Source organism: Oryzias latipes, chromosome 1, assembly GCF_053564925.1.
Source record: "Oryzias latipes strain Hd-rR chromosome 1, Olatipes_Hd-rR_3.1".
In the NCBI taxonomy this organism is placed as follows: Eukaryota; Metazoa; Chordata; class Actinopteri; order Beloniformes; family Adrianichthyidae; genus Oryzias; species Oryzias latipes.
Window position 1 is genome coordinate 2984260 of NC_136237.1, and position 15741 is coordinate 3000000.

General features: G+C 42.3%; 1 long non-coding RNA gene across 3 annotated transcripts in view; it reads right to left on the reverse strand.

The window, feature by feature from the left end:
- LOC110015961 (uncharacterized) overlaps window positions 1-15741 on the reverse strand; it is a 42297-nt gene that overhangs the window by 24581 nt on the left and 1975 nt on the right. The window contains exons 1-4 of one of the 3 annotated variants that reach the window (XR_013658512.1): window positions 7261-15741; window positions 6967-7168; window positions 5877-6015; window positions 1725-2702 (exon numbers count right to left, since the gene is read on the reverse strand). The exon at window positions 7261-15741 is cut by the window's right edge and continues 1975 nt beyond it. This is a non-coding gene — a long non-coding RNA (uncharacterized LOC110015961). Of the gene's footprint in view, window positions 1-1724; window positions 2703-3436; window positions 4728-5876; window positions 6016-6966; window positions 7169-7260 lie in introns of those variants that run through there. The other 2 variants (XR_002291229.2, XR_013658505.1) reach the window with 2 other exon arrangements.

A 15741-nucleotide genomic window follows, 5' to 3' on the forward strand; every position in this document is an offset into this window, starting at 1 on the left:
ACGCTAACAGGAACCGATATGGTGACGGTGAAAGCTTCAGAGTTATGTTTCTGTCCCAGAGAGACGACTCGGGGGATCTCAGGCCATAAATTAACTAAACAGGATGCAGACGGAGAGGAGGCATCTCGTTCTGACTCTGAGTGTCTAACTAATGGCCACGTGTGGTCTTACATGAAGAACAGGGATGTTTCAGGGGCCCTTCAGTGACTGACAGGGACAGGCGAGAAGGGCGGAGCCTGACAACCTCAGGCCTCAACCAACTCTGGTTCATTTTGGGTTTTTTTCATCAACATTGACTGCTGCTCCTGTTTTATGAACGTCATTTAAATTCAATTTCTTTGGCCTTTGCTCTCTTGTGGAACAGCTTGACAATAGTTGTTATCCATTAAAACCTACATAGGGACAAAAAAACAGCTTTCCTCCATGCAACCCCAGTGAAAGAAAAGGACAAAGGAGGAGGTCATGGAAAAAAAAAGAAGACATTTTTGTGCTGTTTTATTTTAAAGGCGCAAGAAGGAGAGAGAACCCTGGGCGACAGGAATGAGCCAGGACAGAATGAGATGGACAGACCAGCACCCGTGGGTGGATGTTTTAGAAAAGACAATGGTGATTGCATTAGACGCCCCTTCGCCTCAGGCACAGGCAATATTGCATTTCCTGCTGAGAAGAACAACATGAGAAAAGACCCACCAAGGAGATGGAATTGGCAGCCTGTCTGGCAGAGCTGCTGCTCTCTGTAAATATCAGGATGAAGTCGCCCGCTCAGAGCAGCCTCATCTCTGCAGGAGGAATCTCACAAGTTTGCAGAATTCCACAGGTGTGAATCATTAATGTTTACTGAAAAATGGAAGAATCCTTTCTGAGGAAAATCACCAAGCACTCGATTTTGTTACTTGATAACTTGTTCTGCAATGTGCAGCAATGGTATCTGGATTTAATGAAATAGCATTCTGATTATAAACAATGTGATTCACGTTACTGTTTACTGAATGTTTTCTGAAGATAATCAATAAGAACTTCATTTTGTTCAGAAAAAGATTAAGAAAACTGTGCAAAACTATAAAATAAATTAACTCAGTTGGGGTGGGATTGTAGAAGTTTGCTTCTTCCCGCTCCTTTTCAAGCAATAAAACAAGCTCCGCTTTACTTCAGTAAACGATCAAATGAGGCTTAACCCTTGTGCTGTCTTAGATGACCCCACCCTTCCATTGAGGTGTTCTCCCTACCATGACAAAGGTGGATAAAGGTGGAAAGATTTCATGTAATCCATGGACACCAGTGAAGATCACAAATCATTGAAGAAAAAAGGTTCAGAGCACTGTCTAGTGGGTCTAGATGACCCAACTCCCAATGTCAGAGTGCCTAGGATAGCACAAGGGATAAAGCTCAACATGACAACCCCAAGGCAGCAACAAAAGTGAGCAACAACAAAAAAGCAGAGGATCTGACAAGGGAGAACTAAAAAAGCGTAAACAAAAAAAGGCCTAATAGGCAGCCATAATCTGGAGTGACTGACAGGTGGGAAAAACGACCTAGAGAACATGACCAAAACCAGGAACACAAGAGAAAAGCCCAACTAAAGCACTGAATCCTCACACGTCGGTAAACTGATTTATAGCAACCTAAAACTTTCTGTTTTATTACAGCTTTTCTTTTGCTTGAAGAAAACATAGAAAACTGGGGGAAGAAGCAGTTTCTTGAAACGCATATTGACCCTGGTGTCTGTCCAAACTACTGTACTGAAGGACATTAAACAAGCTGTTGTCCACAAATGTCCGCATCAGTTGCTGTTTTTGGCCCTCTGGTGTCCCGGCGACAGTTGCAAGAGTGCGATTTATGTTGTGCTTTGTTCTTCAGCTAGTAAACTGTGGCAAATAAAGGTATTTGGTCAAGGCTGCCAACTAAAAAGGAGTAAAATTTCACAGAGGTCTCCTGTGATCTGCTGGACAAAATCCAATATGGACATCACGTCAGTGAAAGCTGAATGTGCTGCCTCTTCTCACGGGATGGGAAAAGTAACTGGAAATGACCTTTACCATGAGAACGAGCCTCTCACGTTCCCACTTCCTTATGCCCACCATCCTCCAGGTGTGTTTATGCCAAACAGGAGAAGAGCTTTATGAGAAAAACCAACAATCTGTGGGATTCAGAGACATCCAGAACACAACCGACACCATATCTTAAGAAAATAAGGTAAAACAAACAAATTACAAACTATTCTGTCTTTTATTCAGAAAAACTACCATCAAAATGACCTTATCTGTTACCTTTCAGGTGAGTCATAAGAAATGATTGCAGTAAAATGCCATCAAAACAGCAAAGGCAAAGCATCTGCAGAAATCGGGCTGTGATTTCCAGAATTTTGAAGTCTGAAATAGCAGCAGTCGAGGATTTGTACTGTCAATGTACTGTCAAAAAAAAAGCCAAAAATGTCAATAACAAATGTTCCCTTTTGGTTATTCAGGCAGAGAAGCAAACTGTCAGATTCATCAGAGTGGGTGAAGGAGGACGGAGCTTCTCTGGGGGCCGCTGCTCGCTGACCTTGGTGGTTGGTTTTAAGACAGCAAGCATGAAGGAGCTCAGACATGATTTAACCTCTGCGCTCCTGTCCGCCTTCTACCTTCAGACATGATGTCCTGAAATTGAGCCCATGTTGTGAGCACTTTGTTTTTAAAAGTGCATTAAGGGTTTTATAAGAAATGCTGCAAAAAGAACAGAAACAAGTTTATATTCAATTATTACGTAAGTCTTACGTAATTGTGAGTGATTTTCGTGAGATACATAGGCAAATTTGTGGCTTTCCAGAGACGTGTGTACCACCGATGTATAACCTTTAAATCGTGTATACGGCGCACATATCGCGTTCAAATGACATGATTGACACACGAATCACTAATGAATTGCATATAAACAGCACAATAATCAAACACGTGTCATGTTCTACGTTGGTCTACGTGTTCTTAGCGTGGTTTATTCATACTTCTTCCGTGATTTTAATGTGGTTCATTCGATTCAATTTCATTTCAATTTTATTTCAAACACAAATGAAAATAAACACAAGAGTTAAAAACAGACGTATAAAACAAGAGAGTGTGCTTGAAAATGAGTGAGTTGAGGTGAAATCTTGTATGATCACACCCCTTGTTTACAACACTTGATGATCTGTGTATTTCTATTTACAGTTTTTCGTGATACGTCTGTGAAAATTTCAGTTAAAGACCAAAAATGTTCTCACTGTTTCCACGTATATTCTCGTATGACCAATTTTCATCCATGCAATGTGCGCAAAATGTACGTAATGGATGTGTAACACGGCTGTTACTTAAGACGGACAGGAAAACTCGTTTAAACAAGTTACAGAGAGGCCTGTAATTTTCATTATAGATAAACCTGAGCTATAAGAGACAAAATGAGAAATAAAGTCCAGAAAATCCCATTGTCTGATTTTTAAAGAATTTATTTGTAAATTACGGTGGAAAACAAGTATTTAGTCATTGATAAAAGTTCAATTCAATACTTTGTTCTTTACACTTTGTTGGCAATGACAGCAGTCAAACATTTTCTGTAAGTCTTCACCAGGTTTTGACAAACTTTTATGGTATTTTGGTCCATTCCTCCATGCAGATCTCCTCTAGAGCAGTGATGTTTTGGGGGCTGTTGCTGGGCAACACAGTCTTTCAAATCCCTCCATAGATTTTCTATGAAGTTGAGATCTGGAGCCTGACTAGGCCACTCTAGGACCCTGAAATGCTTCTTATGAAGCCACTCCTTCGTTACCCGGGCAATGTGTGTTTGGGATGGTTGTCAAGCTGAAAGACCCAGCCACATTTCATCTTCAATGTCCAAGTCTAACCATACATGGCCCCATTCATTCTTTCCTTTACCTCGTCGTCCTGGTCCCTTTGCTGAAAAACAGCCCCAAAGCATGATGCTTCCACCTCCATGCTTTACAGTAGGTACGCTGTTCTTTGGATGCAGCTCAGCATTCTTTCGCCTCCAAACAGTACCAGTTCTTACCAAAAAGTTCTATTTTGGTTTCATCTGACCATAGGACATTCTCCTAATCCTCTTATGGACCATCCAAAATGCTCTCTAGCAAACTTTAGACGGGCCTGCACATGTACCGTGGTGAAGAACTAGCAGGGGGAAGCGTCTGGCCCTGCAGGGTTTGAGTCCCTGGTGGTGTAGTGTGTTACTGATGGTAACCTTTGTTACTTTGGTCCCAGCTCTCTGCAGGTCATTCTCTAGGTCCCCTGTGGGCTTCTAGGATCTTTGCTCACCACCTCCTTCCTTGGTCCTTCCTGGACCAACTGTGGGCCAGGTGGGTGGCTGCCTGGAGCACGGGGCGAGTTTCCCTTGGGGGGTCCTGGCTCGCACCTGGGGTTGGGGAGATGCCCAGAACTCCTGGGTGGTGATGAGGTGCTCGTCTGGGGCTGTGGGGGCTCTTCTGGGGAGGGGCCCTGCATTGGGCCCTCCCTGCACGGTGGGGGGGCTGCTTTCCTGGTTGGGCTGGAGCTGTACTCTCTGTCCCCCTATGCCTCCCTGCTCTCTGGCTCTGGGGGACCCCGTGGCGGTCCTGCTGGCCCTGGCCTGGGTGGCGGATGGGATCACCTGGGGGCAGTTGTTCTCTATCTGCTGCCGTGTGGTATTGGGGGGTTCTGGCTGCTGCTGCGGTGGGGGTCTTGGTGTGGGGATGGCTGGTCACTCCCCTTTTCACATTCCACCATCTATTTTAGAAGAACATAAACCCTCACCTGAGCACAGGTGTTTGCTCACCTTTGCACTAATAGTTTGCATGATTGAATGAATGAAATATTTCACACTAGTTGGTCTGAATGCATAAGTATGGGTGTGTGAACATTATTTGTATTGTGTACATGTTGACATGTGGACATTTTTGGAGCCAACAGGTGTGTTTATAACATTTGAGTGTGTGTGTGGACAGGCCCCGCCCCTTCTAGATCTGTATTACATCTGAACCTGACCGTGATGATAAACATCCAGCAACCTGTTGCTTTATGCTGCTTCATCGTTTTACCCCCCCCCCCCATAATCACCCTCCTATCCCCCCCTCTCTAACATCCCTCTCGTTTCTTCCCTCCTTTCCTTTTCCGTTCTGTCCAACACAAAGATTTTCAAATATGATTAAAATAAATAAAATGTGGCCTCGATTGCAAAAGGAGTTTATTCAGACATACCTCTGATTTGTCAGAAGATGAATAACCCCTCTTGATAAAGTAAAATATGTCCAAAACAAGAGGCCTTCAGCTCTCATCTGTCTGCCCAGCTGTTGGACAGGACAAGTTAAAAAAAAAAAAGAAATCTTGCTTAACAAGTAAGTTCTTCAGTCAAAGTTATTTTCTGAATTTCTTTTTCTCATTTTGTCTCTCATAGTTGACGTATGCCTATGATTAAAGTTACAGGCCTCTCTCATCTTTTTAAATGGGAGAACTTGCACGATTGGTGCCTGACTAAATACTTTTTTGTCCCACTGTACAATGTACATCTTAATTTTTTTGCCACTGAAAGTTCTGCCTGAACTTATTTTTCAAAGGGTGCTGGCTGAACGTCATAATTCCCTCTTCTTCCATTTTCATTTCATGGAGGAGGGTTTTTATTGGCAGATTCTTCTTGGATAAAGTGCACAGTCCCTCTGTTTGTCAAAAGGGCTCATGATAAACCAGGAGTGGTGAAGAACTACAGAGCGGAAGAGAACAATAAAGCTCACACAGCCGATCGAAACCTCCCAAACATCACTTAATAACTGTAATTTACGCTGATTGTTAGTCAGACATGAAGGAATTACCTGATAAATGTGTGAGCTCTACACATATGTAGAGAGGTTTTTGTTTTTTTATGTAAATGAGGTGGCTCACCTGTGAATTTGGACCTGTCTGCTCGTGGGGTGCAGTAGCAGCAAACTGCATACATGAGAGGCTGTCCATCTGGTCACACTGCTGAGTGATGTGTGGAGACATCACTGCACGGAGGTGTTAATGTTCCATCGTAGCCTCTCTGTGGGGACACAAAAACTCGGTTAAATGATTTTGATGCAAAAACTACTCCAAATATTAGCTTGGGTCAAGATGTGTATCAGATTTTTGGGTACTTTCCAAATAACGGCTGATTCTCTAGTGTAGGGGTGGGCAAACTACGGCCTGGGAGCCTAAAATATTTAATCTAGACCTGCCAAACTGGAACAAGTTATACTAACTATCTGTATTAATGTTTTCTTTTCCCTGTAAGCCTGGTGTCTATCCATACAAATACATGGACCTTAGTTTAGGTGCAGAAAGTTATTCTGTATGGTGTTGGATTTTGAACAAAGATTTTGTTATTTCTCTGACATTCACGTGTGTTTTCTGAGTTGGACAGTTAGTTTTCCGATCATTGCAACTCCACATGAACGCAGCATTTCTCTAAGTTGCCATCATTCCTGAAGAATATGAACGCATCTATGCAATTGGGACTAAGATGAGCAAGTCACTGTTTTGAAATACACATTCCTAAATTCTTTTTAAATATATACAGTTTTTAATCAAAATTAAAGCTGTTTTTTTCTTCAGATTCCCTTCCGTCATGTGATGGATTACCAAACACTCCACACATCTGTTTCTGGTCCGGCCCTTCTCTCAAATTTTAGAACCCGTTGCGGCCCACGGGTCAAAAAGTTTGCCCACCCCTGCCTTAGTGCAGTTTTTTTTAAGCAGAACTTTTACAGACATTCTAGAGTATCAAGTAGGGGCGTAACCATTAATGGTTAAGTGATGAATGGATTTCTATTCCCAGGGTTGAACCGGATAGATCCGTCTGAGGCAGAATCCAATTGAATTGATCAATCGTCAGGACTTAGTTTGACAAGAACAGACCCAATTGCTGAAACCCGGAAAGATCGGGCACAAGGTTTTGGCAGAGAAAGAGTTTTATTGTTCCAGGATGTGGATGGTGGGATCCGTGGAGACTAACTCTGGAGGAGGGTGAGGCGGGGAGGAAACCAGACGGTAAGTAATCCTTTTGCTGGTTGTGGGTTCTTTGTGGTGAGGTGAATAAGGTGGGCAGGTGGCGGAGCGAGGCGTATAGGAATGGCGTGGATGGATGTCTAGACGACGAGGTCGTATGAACGATCAGGAGATGAACCCAGGTCGGCACTTAGTGGATGAGGTTTGTCCTGCAGACAGGAATTATAACTTGATTATCTGGTTTAGGCAAAACGAGAGCGTCACTCGGAAAACGAGGTACACATGAGACCAGGTACTTCACCATAGTAGGCAACGAACTGGCGATGAAAGCTAGAATCAGGCCATCTGCAGGGTTGATGAGGGAAGTGCCGGCAGCTGGGTCCAATCTGTGGATGACAGGGCAGAGAAGGGAGGGGGGACAGGACTCCCAGAGGTACCATGACACCAATACCATTAAAATAAATCATTTCAAATTAAGATAAATCGACAAATGGATTTGAAATTTAAAAATCCCATTTCTGTGCCCAGGTATTTCTCTCTGAGTCACACTGGTTGCAGTTTAGGCTAAAAATGTCCTGGATCGATTTTAGGTCAGTGAATGGATAGAACTGGACTGTTCAAAATGAACAAAATTGAAAGGGAATCAAATCGATTGTTTATTAAAAATGACATTGAAATATTTTTTTTCACAAGAATTGTTCAAACGCAATGCATTGTGGTCTACATTCCCAAAACTAGTTAGGAACGATTCACACTTAACGTACACTTTCCAACAAAGCAAGCAAACAATTGTGTTTACATGAAATAGTTTGGATGTTGTATAGCTTTTTAAGCTTTCCGGGTAAATAAAGGGGCCTAAGTGCACATGGGATAACAGCTGCAAGCAGCAGTAATTAAATGAGGATTTAGTAAAGAGGAACTCAATGCAACAGAGAGTGGAGAATGAATTCCAGGAATGGGGTGCTTCTGGAACAAATGAAACACAATGCAGTCCTTGAAGATGGTCAGACATCCATTATATGCTCAAGGTGCATGCTGTTTTTTTAACACAAGCTTTAAGGGGTACACTGAGGCCATTGCACTCGGCAGCTGGTCAGCCTGTAAATGCACTAATGAGGGCCGATAATGCCCCTGCAGGAGGGATCAAAGATAGGAAACAGGCAGAATGGAGCTTAATGTCAGCTACCCCAGAGCACAGGAGCTATAGTGGTGGAAGGGGAAGAGGACTGCTGGAGAGAGGGAAAAGAAGGGCGGATTGAGCACAAAAAATGACATCAGAAAACAGGAAGAAAGAAAGATGATCAGCTTCAATCACTGCTGTTAAAACGCTCCTCAACTGACCATTTCCCCTTAAAATCTGGGGTCATTTTAAGTATTTTTTTTCAACTTTTCAATTCGCTCTAATAATGTATCTTCAAAACTTTATATTTTTTTATTTCAAACCCAGCTTTCATTTTTAAACAGAATTTTTTTTAAATAAATAAAAATGTGTAGATTCACCCAAAAAAAAGCAAATTCAAAGTCAAAACAATATGAAAACTGACTGAAAAAAAACAGGCAAAACTCCCCTCAACGATTTAATACCTCCCAAAGATTTATTCCAAGAGGAACCACGGTTTTGTGTCATAACCCTTCCTATATTCTTTGAAACCAGAAATTTCATGCTTTTTACATCCTTTGAAACCTTTACAGTAAATTTTGGGTGAAGACTATTCTAACGGCGGATCGGCGTCAGTCCCATGACATTGTAAACGACTAATGTGAGTACAGAAGGTCGTGTCCCACACTTACATTTAGCGCATGTTGCACAGATGAAAATTGGTCATACGTGAATATAAGTGGAGAAAGTGAGAAAAGTTGTGATCTTTACGTGAAATTTTCACAGATTTATCTCCAATGAACCACGTTAAAACCGCAAAAGAAGTACAAATAAACCAAGCAAAGAACACGCTAACCAACATGGTACATAAACCGTGCGTGATTATTGCACTTTTTTTATGCAATTCATTAGTGCATAAACGTGATGTGTGCACCGTATACGCGATATAAAAGTTATGCATCGGTGGTCCATGCATATGTTCATCAGACATACGTGGTCATGGAAAGATGCCACAAATTTGTGTATGCATCTTGCAAAAATCACACACAAGCGCATAAGATTTACGTAATGGCTGCGTATAAAAAACCTAAAATACCCGTAAACTGCGAAATTCTCAACTGACTAAAAAATTTTGAACAGCTACAAACAGAATTCACCTCGGCTGAAGCCCTGAATGAATGAACCCCATGAATGACGTATGTCACGCATGTATCACATAAGACAGAAATTTCGTACGTGGGAATTCTACAGAATGTACGTGGTGGCCGTGTGACACGGCTTGGGGACTACTGACGGTTTACTTCTGAACCGTAAAGACTTGATCATGAATGCTTTCCGTTCACCACCTCACGCCTCACGCTGTCCTTTTCTCGCAGTTAGAAAACAATAAAGAATCACATCAAGAGTCAGAGAATCCTTTGAGAATCGTCTCATATGTCTGCTTTCTTTCATCCCATCTGACATTTTTTTAGCTTTGTTCTTTAATTACAACATCCGCAGGAGAACATTAGTGTTTCCCATCATCGTCTAGTTAGAAATCTCTCATTTGTATTCCGTCTGCATCTTCACTCCAGCTTTAAGTCGAGGTCCAAGAGCTCCAAAGTGTGTTTGTTGATTTGGAGTTCCTTGTGACAAAAAGGGGGAAAAATGATAATGAAAGCTCCTAAACAATATTACGTTTAAATGTTAGAATGTGTTGAACACGTTCTGACATGCAGGCTGGGCGGGAGCGAACACTGAAGTCGCTCTATTGGTTACTGTTGTGTTTCCATCGTGACCAAATATAAACTCAATAAAAACAGACTCACTAAGAGGAAAGTAAATAAATAATGAGCGATTGAGCGTAAAAGACGTCAATAAATATTGTAAATACAGATGATAAAATAGAACATACACATGATGTTAATTGTACTGAGACGGAATGATGCGTCTCTGACATCAAACCCTGAACTCTTCCTGTTTGCAGAAGCTGTTAATGAGCAGCAGAAGACTTTGTTTTCATGTCAGACAAACTCCAGCAGGCAGCTGACGTGTCCGTGAGAGCAGTTTGTGAGGGTGGATCAGAGGATGGACAAGAAAAGAGGATCACATCCACTCTCTGTTCATATCCGTTTGAAGTTCTTCCAAACACACAAAACACTGGGCCCATTTTTATTTTTATTTTTTCATTGCTATTGCATTTATATGATAAAAGCCTTAAACGTCCATTCTTTACAAACGTTTCCTGTTCCAACCCATCCCACACGCACATCTTTTCAAAAGGGTTTAACCAGAGAATGAAATTTGCATCAAATCATTTTTATTTAATTCTAACTAGACTATAACATTTGTCCAGCAGCTCTGATAAACTTCTAAAAACAGTGACCTGTTTATTGAGGCGTTCTCCAGCGGTGCCACAATTCTCTGCTGCTTTTGAACCAATTTGGAGCTTTGATTTTCTCATGTTAATTATCTAAAACGTTTTTCTTCTACATTCGAGGCCATGAAGCAGAACAGAGTGTCTGTGTGCACATATTTGTGTGTGAACTGGGTTGAAACAGGTGGAGGAAGGCCTCAGGTGTGATGTGCGACTGGGATGCCCCTTTTTATGTCTAGGGGGACCTAGAAGAGCATAACAGAAAAGTCATGTTTTTCCTCAACTTTACATTAATAACAAGAGACCAAAAAGAGGTTCTCCATACAAAATAACACATTTATTTAAAATTAATAATTATCAAACCAACAATAACTAAAAGTGAAACAAAAATGCTCCAGGCAGAACCAAGGACAAAACAACAAACAAAAACCCACCTAACTGAAATCTAAAATCTTATCTGTGAATGAAAAAAACAAAACACTAACCTCCCTAGACTAACATGAACAGGAGAAAACGGGTGAAAGAAAATGGCAGTTCACCTCTACAGGTTCACTTGAACATAACTACACCAAACAAAAGAAAAGACTACAAGAAGTAGGCCTAAAGACAAAAACCACAAAAACTACAAAGTGGAACACAAACTATAGAAATGACGGCAAAGAGCACCAAACTGCAGTGGCGCCGGGTCGGCTCAAAGTTTCCTTCTCGCAGGCTGGAGGTCCACATGGTGCTTTTAAAAGCTGCTGCCATCAGTTCAGATCCAATGAGAGCTACACCCGTTCCAACACCACACCTGAGAGTAATCAGACGCACAAAGATCCACAAAAACACAGAGGTCCCACTCTGATCCAAAAGAAAATACACAACAGAATAAAAAGAAAAAACTCAACCACATACAGCCGTAACACCTCCCTACCCAAGATAAAACTTCTTTGCCATAGAAGCATTTATCTTAAGTGGAGCATCTACACAAAGCAGTAGCTCTCACACAGCAAGCCCCTTGAAACTCAAGACGCACGCCCCTCAAGGTGCATAGCTGTGTCTGGGATCTAAAGACAGGGCTGCCATTGAAGCTCCTTATTGCCTAAACACACCTGATCCAGGTAATCAGCAGCAAATAAAGTAGGTTTTCTGGAAAACTAGCAGGACAACAGCCATCCAGGCCTGGATTTGGGGACCCCTGCTTCAGAGGAACAGATCAAAGATGTTTTGGAGATGAAAGCAGGGAAGCAGATGGAGATGTTTTTGAGACATTGAGAGGAGGAACAGGGATGAGGTTGGAGTGACCAGGAAAGAGAGGAAGACCAAAGAGGAGGTAAAAGGATGAAGAGGGCTTGAGGGTGGCATGGAGGATGCAGAAGACAGACAAAGAACATTCATTTGAATTCAAATAAAAACATCTGAACTGCAGCTGCTGTGTCAAACCATCTGCAAACACAGATGGATGTAACAGCTTCAGACAAAGGCCTGGAGTTCCTCTTACCAGCGTGTTTAACACTGAGCGGATGGCCGGCATAAAACTTATCGCCTATTCACATCTGGAAACATTCTTTCTGCTTTCGCCCACCTGCTGTGTGACTCTCTCTGGTAGTGCCACTCTGCTGACAGGCAGACGACAGAAAAAATACGTTTCATACACAGAGGCATGCGCAGCCATCACTCAAAATGCCTCTTCACTGCCGATTTAAAAGAAGCAAAAAAGACAGGAGGACAGATTTGGACTGGGAGTTTAATGTCGGTGCACGGAATAACAAACTGAAGCACAAATCTGAATGTTCTCTCACGCACATGCTTTCTGGTAAACTAACAGAGCAGCTTGAGGACCAAACACAGCAGAAACATTATTCTACATCCTAATACATCAGTTCTTCTAAACACAATGCATTCTGGGGGATTTTTCCTTATTTTTTGTCCTATTCAGCCCATTTAGACGGGTTCATACGTTTATTTTTGAAAGGAAAGAAAACCGGAAAAGGTCATTTGCCTCCAATTTTATGGTGAGTACAGAAAGTGTTCAGGCCCCTTTAAATGTTTCACTCAAAAATCAGGAAAGTGCATTTTACGGGACAAACGTCTTAGACAAAAAACTGAAGTGTACATATTATTTACACAAATAAAAGCAAAGGCAGAAAAATCATTCAAAGTCTTTGCTCGGTCCAGAATTACCTTTTGAGCTGGTTCAGGCTGGAGTCCTGATGATTCAATGATTCACCTGGATTTGTGATCCTCTGGCTGGTGGACATTAGTGCACAGTCATGGCTCTGGCTGGGCCCCTTCAAGAACCGTCGCAGAGTTGTTCTGAAGCCACCACTTTTTTATTTTAACAGGTGCTTTGGATCATTGTCTTGCTGGAAGGTGAACCTTTAGCCCGGTCTGCCAGGTTCTCTTGTGCTACCAGAACCTCCAGAGTTGGTACCAATAGGTCGCTGTCTTCCCTCTTCATCAGCCTCATTACCTTCTACCGTTCTGAACTGCACTTATTCCTCTGCTTCCCTGCCACTTTGTTGTAACTTGTGCTCATGTTCCAGCCTAGTTCTTGTATGTAGCGTTGCCTCCTTATTTCCGTTTTTGTACCTGGAACTGCCTGTGGATTTACCAATTTTTCTGACCTTCTTTTTTGCTCTCATCAGACCAACAAATCTTGTTCCTCATAGTCTCACCAAGGCTCTTTCCCCCTGATAGCTCATCTTGGCTGGACAAAACAGTCCTGGAAGAGTTTTGGCCATCCTAAACTTCTTCTCTTTGAGAATGATGGAGGTCATTGTGCTCTTTCAAACCTTTGAGTGCTGCAGAAATCTCGTAACCTTGGACAGATCTGTGCCTTAATGCCACCATTAAGTCTCTGAGCTCCTCGGGCAGTTCCTTCAACCTCATGATTTCCATTTGCTCTGATGTGTACTGTGAGCTTTAAGTGGTGCAGTGGTAGGGCGGTTGACCCCTGATTGTAATGTACAGTATGTGTCGAAGTGTCCTTGGGCAAGACACTGAACCCTACCTTGACTCTGGAGGAAGGTTGGTACCAGTGTTCAGCAGCAGAGCCGCCACCAGTGTGTGAATGTGTGTGTGACTGGGTGAATGGGACTGTGACTGTGAAGCGCTTTGGGCCTTCGAAAAAAGGTAGAAACGCGCTATATAAGTATACGCCGCCATTTTAAGGTCTTTTATAGACAGGTGTGTGACTTTCTTAAGCAATGCCAGTCAGTTTAATTAAACAAAGCTGGATTCAATAAAGAAGTAGAAACGTCTCTAGGAGGATCAGAAGAAATGGATAACATCTGAATTTAATATAAAAGTCACAGCAAAGGGTATGAATACTTATATCGATCTTATTTTTCAGTTTTTGTTTTTTTTGTACACTTGCAGAAATGTCTGCCCTTCTTTCTGTCAAGATGTTTCACTCAGTCTGGATTATTTAGAAATCAAGTAGACTTTCCTGGTTTTGGCAAATGGCTGCACTGATACAAAGAGTGAAAAACGTAAAAGGGTCTGAGTACTTTCTGTACCCACTTTATATTTCTGTAGTACTTTAGAAATATGGAAAGATCAGAAAACGTTGAGAAAAGACAATAAAGTCAAGAAGCAATCAAAAGGCTTTGCAGCGGCACAGCTCTCACCGCAAGATGTCATTGGCTGGGAACCAGTAAGAAAATGTCAGTGAAGGGCTTCATCCGTCTATGTGGTGCAGGGTTCAAGCCCCTCATATGTATTCCAGGTGGATCCTTTGAATGACCTTAAAGGGGAACAAAGAAGAGAAGCAGACATGTGCAGACCCTCTCCTCCTCCAGTCCCCATCACAGGGTCGTAGGGTGTGGTGATGCCGGAGTCTTTGGGACTGCTGAAACGCCAACGTGGAAAAAAAGAGACAAATTGTGTCTGAGGCCTCAGTGGGTGGTGCGAATCCAACAAAGGGATTGATTGGTGTGGGTGGGTTTCCCTCAGGTTTCTATTTGCAGGTTACGCTTTTCGATTTTAATGGATGTGTCCTCCTGAACCACTGTGATGTTTTGAACCCTGGAAGCAGAAGGGCTTGTTTCTCCACTGCCTCCATGTGGAAGTTGATTGGAGACACTGGGGACCCCACGGCACAACCATGTTTCTGTCATAAAATTAACTCTTGTAGCTGAAGTAAGTGGTGTTGAAGCACAAGTCCAAGAGTGATGGAGACTGCTCTGGTAAAAAAGGCACATGGATGGTCAAAGAAAAGAAAATGGCACTTTACTGCTTTTCAAACTGGTTCAAATGTAAGTCTAACATTTATTTATGATGAAAGTCACAGTAGAAAATACTAGAGGGCATTATGGGCTGCTTAATGAGAGGAAAAACACTGTTCTCAAGTGATTTAAGATCAGATATGATGGTTACTTCCCAAAGAAATGAACTCATTAGTGGAACCCCAGGAACCTTTGAAGTCTGCATCAAGCTGCAGCCGACCCAGGGCAGAGGTGCTGCTTGAAGTAAAAGCCGAGGCCCCCTTGTTATTAATTAAACAGCTGGAACTCTGCAGCTCAAGCCTGACAGTGTGTGTATGACTTGAGATCAGGATTAGCTGATCCGTCGTCTTTACCTGTACAACAGCTTCACACACACTGCTGATGATTTTACAAGGTTAAACTGTCTGTTAAAAGTGTGCATGTAAAAACTGATCACACGTGGCAGCAGCAGGAAAACCAAACAAACAAAAGGATTGTAGAGGAAAGCAAGTGCTGGAAGAAACGTGTCCTGGGGATTGAACGTTTTTCTGCACCTTGACTGCACAGCAGCACAGGAAAGGGTAGAGCTGGATGCCAATGAGAGCTCATTCCCTTTTTGCACAAAGGCAGTTTGTGCAAAAAGGGAACAAAGTTGGGGGCTAAAATAAAAACAGAGTCTAACTCACAAGACTTTCTTTGTCTCTTGAATCCATTTGGACACCAGCAACAGCAGAAATAACAGAAGTATAGATGTACATGTTTTCTGCACACACTATTTGACACATTATATTGATTTACTTAAAAAAAACATATAACATAATATGAAAACCAATACAATTTGCCATTTGAAATCCTTTCGTTGCCTTGGGAAAGACATAGAACCCCACCCTGCCACTGGTGGAGGGTTGGTGCCAGTGTTATGCAGCGGAGCGGCAATCTGAATGGGTTTGTGACTGTACAGCACTTTGGGCCTCAGAGAAAGGTAGAACAGCGCTGTACAGGTATTATATAAACAAATACTTATCTTATCCAGAAGTGGCGTTGATCACTGAAACAAATAAATCTGTTCTTGTTGGATCGGTTATGCTGTGACGAAGAGGCGGAGGCGTTTGGATCCATCTGCAACTCTGTTTATTG